At 48.4% G+C, this 9067-nt stretch overlaps 1 protein-coding gene across 11 annotated transcripts in view; it reads left to right on the top strand.

Annotated features, from left to right (window-relative positions):
* Window positions 1-4662: 4662 nt before the first annotated feature.
* Window positions 4663-9067, top strand: part of SMARCA4 (SWI/SNF related BAF chromatin remodeling complex subunit ATPase 4) — an 88077-nt gene continuing 83672 nt past the window's right edge. For 9 of the 11 annotated variants that reach the window (XM_078055595.1, XM_036075221.2, XM_036075219.2 and 6 more), the window contains exon 1: window positions 4664-4803. The gene's annotated coding sequence lies outside the window, so the exon portion shown is untranslated. Of the gene's footprint in view, window positions 4804-9067 lie in introns of all 11 variants that reach the window. The other 2 variants (XM_036075171.2, XM_036075164.2) reach the window with 2 other exon arrangements.

The following is a 9067-nucleotide window of genomic DNA, read 5'->3' as shown; positions in this document are numbered from 1 at the left end:
TGCTTCCAATTTTGACAACTATGAATAAAGCTGTTATAAACATTCCTGTGCAGGTTTTCATGTGGACATAAGTTTTCAGCTCCTTTGAGTAATTATCAAGGTGTGCGAATGCTGTGTCATATAGAAGAGTGTTTCGTTTTACAAGAAACTGCCAAACTATCTTCCAAAGTGGCTGTACTATTTTCCATTCATACCAGCAAAGAATGAGAGTTCTTGTTACTCCATATCTTTGCCGGCATTTGGTGTTTTCCAAGTTGGATTTACCCTATTCTAATAGGTGTGGGGCAGTATGTCATTGGTGCTTTGATTTGCAATTCCTTAATGGCAGTTGAACATCTTTTCATATGCTTATTTGACATCCATAGATTTTTGGTGAGGCTGTCTGTTCAGGTTTGTCCATTTTTTAACTGGGTTGTTCATTTTCTTATTGTGGGAGTTTTAGGACTTTGTATTTTAGATAATAGTCTTCTTTTTTCTAACATTTTATTTTTAAGTAATCCCTACACCAAATGTGCAGCTCCTGGAGCTGGAACTTATAACCGTGAGATCAAGAGCTGTATGCTCTACTGACTGAGCCAGCCAGGCGTGCCTGGATAACAATCTTCTACCAGATGTGTCTTTCCAAATGTTTTCTTCTACTCTGTGGCTCATCTTCTCATTCTCTTGATGGTCTTTGCCTTTTATTCTTAGCAAGATGGGAGCCATTGGAGGTTTTGAGCAAAAGAGGGATGTGATGGAAATTTAACTCCTATTAAATATCCAGTGATGGTGTCTGGGAGGCAGTTTTCTAGAGCTCAAGGGAAAGGTCCAGGCAAGAGATAAACATTTGGGAACCATCAGCATGTCAATTTTTTAAAAAACTTCAGGTGAGGTTCATATAACAAAATTAAACATTTTAAAATGAACAATTCAGTGGTATTTAGTACATTCACAGTGTTGTATAAGCGCTACCTCTAGTTCCAAAATATTTTCATCCTCCCCAAATAAAACCCTGAGCCAATTAAGCAGTTACTCCCTCTCTCCTGCTCCCGCTCCTGGGCCATCTGCTTTCTGTCTGCACGGTTTTGCCTACTCTGGGCATTTGGAACAGACTCCCAATACGTGGCCTTGTGTGTCTCACTGCTTTCACTTAGCGTGGTTTCAAGGCCTATGCACCATGTAGCATGTATTAGGACTTCGTTCCTTTTTGTGGCTGAATATTCCATTGAATGTGTATACCACAGTCTATCCTTTCATCTGTTAATGGATATTTGCACTGTTTCCAACATTTAGCTTTTATAGGGATTTGTTCACATACCTGTTTTCTACTCCTTTGGGTTAAATACCTAGGATGTAGATGGTTTTTTAAGGTCGGCAAGACTGGAAGCTAAGAGGGTGAATGTGATAGGGGACCAAGTCCTGAGGTAGTTCACTATTAAGAGGTCAGTGTGAAGAAGAGGAAGCTATAAAGGAGCCTGGGAAGGAGCAGATGATGGGATGGGAAGAAACCCAGGAGTGTATAGTGCACTGGAAGCCAAGTGAATAGAAGTTTCTAGGGAGGTAATGTCAACTGTTGCCAACAGGTCAAGGAAAGTGAAGAGGAGAACGGACTCCTGCATACAGCAACAGGCCTGTGACCTTGAAAAGAGTCATTTCAGGGGAGTAGGAAAGGCCTGAAAAGAGCAAAGAGAAATTAGAGAAGACCTAAATAAACAGATACACTATGCTTATGGATTGTAAGATTTAATATTGTTAAGAGAACAATTCTCCCCAAATTGGTCTATAGATTCAATGCAATCCCAATCAAAATCCCAGCAGTTTTTGGTAGAAATTGATAAGCTGATTCTAAAATTTACACAGAAATGCAAAGGACCTAGAGTAACCAAAACAATTTTATTAAAAAAGAACAAAGTAGGAGGAATGCCAGATTTCAAGATTTATTATAAAGCTACAGTTATCAAGACAGTGTGGTCTTAGCTCAAGGGTAGACCTATCAATCAATAACAGAATATGGAGTCCAGAATCAGACTCACACTTAAACAGTGAATTGATTTTTGACAAAAGTGCCAAGGTAATTCAGGGTGGGAGCAGACAATTTCAGGACTGGTGCTGGAACAACTAAATATCCCTACAGAAAACAGTGAACTTCAATCTTACCTCATGCCATACACAAAAATTAACTTAAAATGTATCATAGACCTAAGTGCCAAAGGCACCAGTTTTGCTTAAGCTGGGATTCCAATGTACAGCCATGGAGCACTGGTCTATAAAATTGTTCCCAACGGACATCTTGTCCTTAAAGCAGGACTCTTGCTCCTCCCTTGCCACCATTCCCATGTCCCCATTGTCTCACCTGCAGAGAGAGCTGTTCACACTCTCACCTCTCAGGTCTATTCCTTCAGTTTCTATCCATTCTACCTCCAACTTCCTCCAACTTTACTTCTACCACCTTCACTCTAGTGTAGGCCACCGTCCTCTCCACCCTGGGCCATGGCAATGGCCTAAAGGGACTCATCACTTCCTGTCCTTCTCCTTCAGCCCAGGGGCCACCCTGCAGTATGAGCAACTATGGGAATCTCCTGATTAAAGCCTTTTAATTGCTTCCCACTGCGCTCCAGGAAAAGCTAAAGATCCTCACACAGCTGACAAGGCCCTCCCTGCCCAATGTTGCTGACCTCCCTCTCAGCCAAATGGGCCTTTCTGTTCCTACATTCTTTTCTTCACGGTCTTGGCATATCCTGTTTCCTCTACGCAGTGCCCTCCTTCTCCCTGCTCTTGCTCATCCTTTGGGACTTGGCCTAAGTGCCTCTTCCTTTGAAAGAGCTGACTCCTCAACCCCAGGAGTGCCCCATGTTATGATCTCATTGCACCCTGGGCTTTTCTTCCATTGCACTTACATTTTCCTATCACGTATTAGCTGAAAAACATGGGAGACAGTCAACTGAGCTCATGGACAGTCCACACCATGAGCAGGAACACTGTCTGCTCAGTGCACCACTGGAGGCCAGGACCAGCTCAGTGTTTAGCATGTCAAGGACGCTTAAGAAATACTACCTGAGGGAGAGATACTGAGGTTCAGACCCCACTTGCCCATCTACTGTGCGTTACTCAATATTATGAGCTAAGGTTCAGAAAACTTCCAGGTGGCCTGCTTTCATAGATTCCTCATAACCAGTCTGTGGAGGTGAGTGTAGTTATTGTTTCCAGTGCACAGGTGAAGAGAAGGAAAGTGTAGACCAGTCCAATTTTCCTGGCATCACCCAGCTACTGACCATGGAGTCAGGTTTCAAACCCAGGTCTTTTCTGCCTCCAGCATGAGATCTCACTGTCTACCCTCTACTGCAAGTGGCTCGGAAAGAAGAACGAGCTGATGCAGGTATGATACACACTTAATCTGTTATTATTCTTCCAATAAAAAAATTAAAGTATCATGTATGTAGTGGAGAGCACCACATGATGCATCGTTTATGTAGCTGTAGATGCTGGGAACACTAGTGACTAGAATCGGTTAACAACTTTGCCATTAATTTGAGAGGAGGAAGACAATAAACCCGGGCATCCAAGAAATGTGAAGGAAAAGGAAGCAGTGATCAAAAGGAGGAGAGGCTTGAGGTGGTTTGTCAGCTGAGACCTGAAAATGAGGAAGAGCAGGCCTGAGAGGCAGGAATAAGGACAGCCACAGGCTGTGGGCCCTAACTTAGGGGCGCACTTGTCCACTTGCAGGACTAAAGGATGTGGCACTTTCAAAACACAGAGAAGCGGCCTAGGGGCTCAGGGCCTTCATACTTAGAACAAGGATCTGTCCCTCGCTGCTTTCACCTTTTGACTCAAACATCTTCCTAGTGATGCCTTCTCTGGCTGCCCCATTTAAAATTCCCGCGACTGTCCATGTTTCCATCTCAACACAATATATTTTACTTATTTCTTTTGCCTCTTGCTTGCCTTCCTAGCAGAACTCCACAACGGTTGACATGGTTGTTTTGTCTGTGCGGTGCCACAGCACTTGCGTCTCCGGCTCAGCAGCAGGTCAAAAAAAATTTGCCAAACTAATAGTACTGGGTAAGTACTAACGAAAAGGCGGCCAGGATCGAGGCCCACCTGGCCTTGCCCAAGAGATCCCGCCATCCCCCGACCAGAAATAAATAAAAGCAGCTCCCAGACCCGCCCTTGGTCCAGGGGCCGCCTAGTCTCAGCCCCAGTCCAGCCTGCTCGCCTCCCGCCCTTACGCACGGCCTCGGGTCTTCACTTTCGAGTCTCAAGGACCCTCGGCCAACCCTTCCCCGCAGACCCCGCCGCCATTCCACCCCATCCCCCAACCTCCCGTAGCAGCCGCGAGAACCTCCACCGCGACCGCCGCAGTGGCGCCCGCTCTGCGCATGCTCGGCAGCGTGGGGACGCAGCGTGAGGACGAAGACCCCGGTGCGCATGAGCAAGACCTTCCCGGACTGAGTGGGGTGGTACATCAGGAGAGCCAGCTCTCTCTCGTCCCGCCCACCTCCCCGAGGCCCCGAGCGGACGCGCACGCGCACTGGGAGCGGAAGGGCGGACGGGCGCGCGCACGAGGCCGGGCGGGCGGCGGAAGCGGGACAAGCCGACTGCGGGGGGGGAAGGGGAGTTGGCGGGTGCGCGCGCAGCGGGGGCGCGGGCGGCGTGGGGGGGCGGCCGAGACGGGCGGGCGCGCGCGCGAGACTTACCCTCACTCGGCGGCGGTGGCGGCGGCGGCTTCTTTGTTTCGTGAGGAGAGGCGAGACGCCCACTCTGCCCCCGGCCCCGCGCGGAGGGGCGGGGGCGGCGCCGGGACGGCGACGGCGCCGGCGGCTCTCGGTAAGGAACGCGGGCCGCGGGGGGAGCGCGGCGCGGGGCTTGGGAGGACGGTTTGAATGGAGCCGGGGCGCCGAGGGGGGAGGGGGCCGCCGGCGCCCAGAGCGGGGCTGGGGTACGGCGGCGCCCGAGGGTCAAGAAGCCTGGCCGGCACCGCGCGCGCGGGGAAGGCCACAGTGTAGCGAGGCCGCGGCGGCTATAGCATCCGCGGGCCGTGGGGTGGGGGCCCGGGCCGCGTGGAGGCCGCGCGCGCGCTCCCGCCGGGGTCGCCGGACAAAGCTCTCCGCCTGCTCGGCGGGCCGGGGTCCCGGCCCCGGGTCGCTGTGCCCGTCGCGGCAGCAACAATAGCAAGGCGTCGGGGCTTTTCAGGCTACGTTGTAACGGGTCCGACCCGAATGTTGTCTTTTTGGGGACGCTGCGGTCGGGGCTCAGTAGGAAAAACCCCAGATGAGTTCACTGTCGCCTGGAAACGAGAATTAGCAGTCTCTTTGGGTTAACCGACCTAAAATTTTATTTTAAAAAATCACGTATTCTAGATTTTCAAAGAAAAGTAAGTAACTCCCCAGTTCCTTGCAAGTGGTGACTTCAAAATGTTTGCCCTGAAGTGGGGAGTCTAGAACAAGTGGGGGAGAACGGGTAGAACTGTTTGCTGTTGAAACCATTGTTTTTGTTTTGCATCCTTTCGCCTCCAGTTGATTTTCCAGATTAAGGCTTTTATTTAAAACGTGGGCCTTTCGGAGAGTGTTTGTTCTGGTCTCGAAGACACCCGTCTTGATTCCCCCTCCCCCCAGTGAATCCTTGGGGAAACTAGGGAATAAGTGCAAGAGCCACTTCCTAGGAATTTGAAACAAGTTTTCAGTTTGAATTGCCAGACCGGAATGGAGTTTGATTCCCTGGGCTGTCTGTCACCTAGCTGTGTGACCTTAGATAAATAGCTTAATCTCTCTGAACTTCTTCGTTTCCTCGTTTGTGAAATGGGAATAATGCCACAAATGGAGTTGGTAAAACCTGTAAAATGGTTCCTGGCAAGTGGAAAGTACCATTGTTACCGGCAGGCCCAATCTCCCCAAATATTTGTTGAGTCCCTACTGGGTGTTAGATGGTTGGTGGTTGGATGCTCTGAGGAGCCTCTCTAGTCTTGTAGGGGAACAGATGGTAAATGTGGGAACAACTCCCTGTGGCCTATCATGTAATCCTCATTACCCTTCCTGTGAGAGGAACACCGTGGATGCACAGGGGAGCAATGGGAGCCAGAGATCAGGGGGTTGTATGGAAGAGGGGACCTTTTCTCAGACTCAGGGAGGATGTCCAGGCTTGCATGTGACCACCTGGACCAGTCATTGCTCCCCACTGCTACACTCGCATATCACCTTGATCCTTTCCTGTGTAGCAGTTACCCCAGTGTGTAATTACACGTCCATTCTTCTCTGAGGGCCATCAGAGCAGGGGTCATGTCTGCTTGGTCTCCTGGAGTGTACCCTGGGTCTGGCCCATAGTAAGTCTTTAGGGAACATTTGTGGAATGAATGAGGAGACTCCTTGGGGGGATGGAGCAAGTATATGGGTGAAATGCTTGGCACAGGACTGGGCTTGAGTTGTAAGCAATAAGTGTTAGTTGCTCTTGTTGGTTTTTTAACTTTCCAGGCCATTGTCCCCTGGGAATGAGGGTGTGGGGTGGTGGTTGGTATGTGTGGTGGTGAGGACTGCTAATTCTAGAATCAGATCTCCTGAATTCACACCCAGCCTTCTAAATCCTAGCTTGACCTCGAGCAAGCATTTACCAGTAGGTCCCCCCGACTTGTGAAACAGGTATGACAGCGGTGCCTCAGTTGTTGTAAGGGTTGAAAACATAACATGGGAAGCTGTTTAACACACTGTAGTGCCCGGGTTATAGTACACACTCAATTTATTGGAGTTAATGTTGTTCTTTATACGTATGTATATATATGTAAGTCAATTATTTAAAGAGTGAAAAACATAATTTGGAGTCATCCTGTATCTCAGGAAGCTCAGGTTTGATGTGCTGGTTATATATATGTTCTAATTCAAAATCAATTCACATATAATTATGACAATAATAAATGCTCCTCCATGTGCCACGTACCTTTGTCATTCCTTTTGGACCCTCAAAACACTGGAGTTAGCCCTAGACCAGCCACTTGTCTTAGCTGTTTGTGGGATGTGGGAGGGATTAGGTGTATTGGGTGAGAACAACATTCTGCCAGTGAAGAAGCTGACATTTAGGGATATTTCTTCACCAACGGCTCTATTCAACCTTCTGGGTTCGAATTCTGGCTTTACCACTTTCCCTCTTGATGCCTTAGAGAAATGGAGGTGACAGTTCCTGGCATTTAGTGAATCCTCAGATGTGTCAACCAATTTTGGCCTCAGTCATTTAGGGTGCCATGGAACGGAAGGACCCATTCACACATGAATGGCGCCCCCCAGCGTTGTGCAAGAAATGGCCCAACCTCACATTACCCATTCGAACAGGTGGGCATTGAGAGCCTACCACGAGCCAGGCCCTGATGGGGGCTGGGGAGTCAGCCGGGAACAGGCAGACAGGGCCCCCTGTTCTCATTCGATCATATCCCTCTCCTTAGTTGCAAAGGAGGACAGTAATGGTACCCAACTATGAGGATTGTTGCAAGGTCTAAACAACAGTGACAACTGTAAAGTGCTTAGAACGGCGCCTGGCACACAGTGCTGAACAGTTGGTAGCTAGTGTCATTTATTAGGATTCCTACAACATCCTGGCAGGTTGAAATACAGAATATATTTTTGCCTTGCTGTAATAGTTCTGTATGTTTTCGAAGTAGTAGCAAAGGAATCAATTCTTCTATTTTGTTTTTAACAATTTAGAAATTGTAAGCTTGCACTTTCACCATAATGCACTGGAAAGAAGGAAATGTGTTTGGTGGCATGGGTTTTGGAAAATATCAAATGTTTGTTTCCCATCTCACATATTTCCTTGTAACTTGTAACATTGATTGGAACAGAGAGAATTGGAATTTTTAAAAAATTACGGGCGCCTGAGTGGCTCAGTCGGTTATGTGTCTGGCTCTTGGTTTCGGCTCCGGTCATGATCTCAGGGTTGTAAGATTGAGCATGGGGCTTTTCTTTTCTTTTTTTTTTTTTTTTTTTTAAAGATTTTATTTATTTGACAGAGAGAGACACAGCGAGAGAGGGAACACGAGCAGGTGGAGTGGGAGAGGGAGAAGCAGGCTTCCTGCGGAGCAGGGAGCCTGATGTGGGGCTCGATCCCAGGACCCTGGGATCATGACCTGAGCTGAAGGCAGCCGCCCAACCGACTGAGCCACCCAGGCGCCCCAAGCATGGGGCTTTTCGCTCAGCAAGGAGTCTGCCTGAGATTCTCTCTCTCTCTCTCTCTCTCTCTCCCCCCCTCTCCCTCTCCCTCTGCCCCCCCCAAAACAAACAAGTAAAACCTTTAAAAATAAATAAAAAATTAAAGGCATGTGCAAAACCTATAAAAGGGAAGTAACAGCTGCTGGAATATTGGGGGAAAATGTCTGAGGGGGAACACATCAGAATCGAGTCTGAGGCTAAATGGAGCTGCCATCGCTGTCAACCTTAAGGAGATCATCCCTAAGAAGTATAAGGCTCAGGGGCGCCTTGGGTGGCTCAGTCGTTAAACGTCTGCCTTCGGCTCAGGTCATGATCCCAGGGTCCTGGGATCGAGCCCCACATCGGGCTCCCTGCTCAGCGGAAGCCTGCTTCTCCCTCTCCCACTCCCCCTGCTTGTGTTCCCTCTCTCGCGCTCTCTCTGTCAAATAAATAAATAAAATCTTAAAAAAAAGTATAAGGCTCATTAATATGATTGGAGTTTTCTGTTAACTGCATGCTGATCATACTAATTTTTCAGGACATGGATTTGATGGGCATGAGAAATTTGGCCACGAGTCATCTTCATGTAAGGGAAAGGCCCTCGAGGGTAGTGCCAGATGTAGCTGGGTTTGCTGGGCAGTTGGATTTCATAGGGGCAGAGAGAACGGAAGGGATGCATTGATTTCCCTCTCAATTCCCTTAGAGAACGGGCTTTCTTTAGAAAACAGGTAACTGTTAGCAGGACATAAACCAGCCCAGGCCTCTTCCAAGCCTTTGGGACTAGACTGGTACTCCAGTGTTTCCCTTTGGGACTGTTACTTTGTTATAAAGGAGGCATGTCTTTATTTTTGCATGTGGATACTTATTACTGGGAATAGTCTGGGTTTTGCTCAATGTGAAGTTCACCAGCCCAGTGTGAGATA

Source organism: Halichoerus grypus, chromosome 1, assembly GCF_964656455.1.
Source record: "Halichoerus grypus chromosome 1, mHalGry1.hap1.1, whole genome shotgun sequence".
NCBI lineage: Eukaryota > Metazoa > Chordata > Mammalia > Carnivora > Phocidae > Halichoerus > Halichoerus grypus.
Note: the sequence above shows the minus strand (reverse complement) of the source record. Positions and strands in the feature narration are given on the sequence as shown.